Genomic DNA, 3,367 nt, shown 5'->3' with positions numbered 1-3,367 from the left:
TATATATATATTTTTTTTTCATTTCATATGATTTTGGAATAATTTTAGTCAACAATCCAAATCATAATTCAACAAAACTACGTCAGCAAATCACGTTCAAAGTTTCAAAAGCACTAACATAAAGTCTCATCTCCCTAACATTTGATGCTTGTATGCCACTGCTGAACAAATAGCCAGTCTCATTTGCTTGTTAATCTACTAATTTTTACCTGAATCGCCTATTTTTCTCTTTTTTTTCGGTAAGTCTCAGATTCTCATTCAAGCCATTTTTCCATTATTTTTTCTTTTATTTGTTGTTTTTGAACTTATTATACACTTGTGAATTGTGGTTTGGATAAAAAAAATTAAATGTTTGTGTACCTAAATGATTAATGAACTTGTTTGTTGTTTGGAAAGAAAGAAGGACAAATCGTAGTGATTGTGTGAAAATGTTAAAATTTCCTAACTGCTATTACTACCTTCTACTTTCATAAAATAGTTAGATAATGAAATTCATCAATTCTCAATAAGTAGAAATTCTATCAATCTTTGTACATCTGAATATATCACGGTCAATCCTTATCTAACATCTTACTAACAAGACGAAATGAGTTTTAACCAAACTATAATAACAGAATGTAACTTTACCTTTATCAACTGCTATATCGCAATATGAATGTCAAACAAGAAAACGTAATTAAAAATGAAGAAAGATGTATTTATTCTATTAACATCTTTTAGCAACCAACTTTAAAAATAATTTATTCATGGGTTTCACAATATATATGAATATAATTTAACATCTAACATTATTAGTTCTCATTTAAACTTATATGTTAACTTATATTAAATATATTAATATAATGTCGATAGACAAATTGCGGAATAAAACAAAATCAAACCACAAATTATGTTTTGGTTTGGTTTGGTTCAAAAAATAAAATAGTTTTGTTTGGTTTGAAAAAGTTTCAAACCCATAAAATGATTTTAGTTGAAAATATAGCACAAACCGCTCAAATTGAACCGCGTTCACCCCCTACTACATATTTCAAAAACTTTTATTAAAATCTATTAAAAATATAATTTTAATCCCTTCCAAATAGGGGCTTAATAATATGAAACAGAAACTAAAAGCAATAATGCAACCCTGCAATACAAGATTTATATGTGTCCACTTTTTGCTGTAGGGTTACAATAACAAAGAAGAATGTTGACCCCCAAAAATGGCGCCAACGGATGTCCAGCCACATCCCGTCCATACTTGCACACAAAGCACCTTGTTAGGAGGCAAAGGTCACGGGTCGAGAAAATGGTCCAGTGACCGTTTGCACTTTGACGATCAAGTCAATAGTCGGACAAAAATATATATATATATATATATATATATATATATATATATAGAGTGCAATAGTTAGGAGAGGGAATTTGGTTAAGGTTTAGAACATCATCTTACCTAGAAATGGAGAGAATTATCATATATATAGAAAAATCAAATGGGTCGAGTGCTTTAATGGGCCTAAGTCCAAGCCCAACATGAGGTGGTTTTATAACCATTGTTATGGGTACTTCCGCAAGCACTTCAGCAAGAACTCTTAGGGCCTTGACGGCATCTTTGAAGGCACCTCGGCAGGCACTTCGTCCATTGTTGAAAGCACCTCGATTACCTCTTGGACAGCCTCGACTTGGCTTTGTAGGCACCTCATTGAGCTCTGGAAACACCTCAGCTGGTCCCCTTGAGAGCCTCAACTGAATTAGTGAATTATCGTGGTGCCTCTATGTAGCATTTCATATTCAACCAGCAACAATACTTTCCCAAGTCTGAGTCGTACATTCATGTGCGGGTCGAACTTCGAAATATAAACTACCAAATAGGTGAGGTCATAAAGGTTTCCTCAGAAATATGAGTAGTTCTAAGAAACAAGGACTTACGAACTGCTTTGAAAATATGCATCGATCCTGTCGATGAGGACTCCCGAATTGCCTCAAGAAAATATGCATGCCAACCTGAATAAATGAGGGCTTATGAATTGCCTCGAAAGATGTTGTAATACCTCGAACTTCAAGCTCTACATTTGGCCAATATGATTCATGCATTCCATGCTAATTACATTATCATTTGCATCAACTTTCTAATTACTTTCTCTTAAAAACATGTGTTTGATCATCGAGGTTTTAAAATCTTTATATAGTGATGATCTTTGATTCCTCGACCTAAGTAGTGAATTTCACATTGAGCTATGATAGAAAATTGGGTTAACTAGATGTTGAAGATTAGCTTGGTAAGTAATGGAAATCAAAAAGGTTGGGAATTAGTATTGACAAAAGTTTAAGCTTTCTATTCGGTTGTTCGAGGTCACGTTAAACCCTAGATAGGTAATTGACATATTTGGGACATGAGAAATCATGTAATAATTTAATATTTTATTATTAATAATTATATTCCAAATTCAACACCCACGGGAAATTCCTAAATCATTTTATCCCATTATCTCTCTCTCTTTTACTCTCCTCAACTATGAATAGCAGAAACTTCAAAAATGACGAAAGTCGAAGCTAGAAGCCATTGCCAGAGGGCACCCTCGATGATGCTAGTACGATCTATTGCTACGCGATCTGGCGATGGTGCAGTCTCTCTATCGCACTTCTCGTAAAAAGTTGCCTCTCTATCACTCTGCGTGCGGCGATGTTGCCGTTCATCGCGCTGTCATGCGCAATCGATGCTGCTGATGGCGTTAGTGGATCATGGTAGTACTGATGGAGTTGGTGGTTCGTAGCAAGTGTAGTGATGCCACTATGACTATAGTTGATGGGATCCGATTCTGGATAGTTTCACAGTGCTCACAGTCAATTGGAACTGTTGAGGTGGTGATCAAGTAACAACCTGCTATCCCTCTAAGTCACCATCCTGGCTTATTACAAATATTAGCTTCCAAAGCGGTAAGATAAAAACTGTGTCATTAATGGTTGCAGCGATTATTCTATCTATTGAACTTACAGAGTCCATTTTGCAGACGGTGGTTTTGGTGATGTGGTGGTTGTAATTTGACTGTAGGTTGTAATTCTAGCTGCGGTGGATTCGGATGGTGATGCGATGGTCTCAGCGATTGTATCTGTTGAGTTGGTAGTGATGTGTGATTGTGGTGGTGGTTCTAGCAACAGTGGTTTTGGCAATGTGGTGGAGGTGATTGGATCTGGTGGGTTGTTGTTCTAGTGATGGTGGTTTTGGATGGGAGTTTGGGTACGGTGGTGGTGGGGTTTTCTCTTACTTCTTAGGCGATGGTGACTATGATGTTGGTTGGCGATGGTAAGGTGGTGATGGTGGTCGTGGAAGTAGCGACGGTGGTTGTGGATGGGATGGGTGGCGGGGACGGGGGGGGGGACGGGGGCG

The sequence above is a fragment of the Olea europaea genome, unplaced genomic scaffold (genome assembly GCF_002742605.1).
Source record: "Olea europaea var. sylvestris unplaced genomic scaffold, O_europaea_v1 scaffold312, whole genome shotgun sequence".
In the NCBI taxonomy this organism is placed as follows: Eukaryota; Viridiplantae; Streptophyta; class Magnoliopsida; order Lamiales; family Oleaceae; genus Olea; species Olea europaea.
This window is presented reverse-complemented; position numbering follows the sequence as displayed.